The sequence below is a fragment of the Octopus bimaculoides genome, chromosome 5 (genome assembly GCF_001194135.2).
Source record: "Octopus bimaculoides isolate UCB-OBI-ISO-001 chromosome 5, ASM119413v2, whole genome shotgun sequence".
Classification (NCBI taxonomy): domain Eukaryota; kingdom Metazoa; phylum Mollusca; class Cephalopoda; order Octopoda; family Octopodidae; genus Octopus; species Octopus bimaculoides.
Genome location: NC_068985.1, coordinates 37,561,883 through 37,562,724, shown reverse-complemented (window position 1 = coordinate 37,562,724; position 842 = coordinate 37,561,883).

Genomic DNA, 842 nt, shown 5'->3' with positions numbered 1-842 from the left:
ACACACACACACACACACACACACACAAATACACACACAAACACATACTGAGCGGAGAGGAGAAAATGACTGGGGAGGTGGTGAAATCCATCGCTTGATGATTCTCGGTAAACACTTATACATATTCATTCAAAACGCACAATTACAAACATTCGATGAATTGTCTTTCTTTACATCATCCCATCAATTATAATTTCACGTGAGATTCCATGTTATCTCTTTATCATTGGCCCATTGTCGATTTTTGTCTTCATATACCACATTGTAATTGTTGTTTGATAATGATATTTCGAAATTTTCGTATAGCATTTCCGTTTTCTTCAGCATTACGACGACGACGGCAGTAACCAAAACCTCCACCACTAACACCACCTTCATCCTTGTCGTCATCGCTATCATCATCATCATTATCATGATTATCATAAAAATCATTGTTATTATTGCTATTCAGTAGTTTTACTTTTATTGTATACTTTCACTTCACTTCCGAGTAAGAGTCCTGTGCCTCGAGTATGTACTGTGGTTTGCATTCGTGTTACTATTTATATTTGTGGAGGCGCAATGGCCCAGTGGTTAGGGCAGCGGTCTCGCGGTCATAGGATCGCGGTTTCGATTCCCAGACCGGGTATTGTGAGTGTTTATTGAGCGAAAACACTTAAAGCTCCACGAGGCTCCGGCAGGGGATGGTGGCGAACCCTGTTGTACTCTTTCACCACAACTTTTCCTCACTCTTACTTCCTGTTTCTGTTGTGCCTGTAATTGAAAGGGTCAGCCTTGTCACACTGTGTCACGCTGAATATTCCCCGAGAACTACGTTAAGGGTACACGTGTGTGTGGAGTGC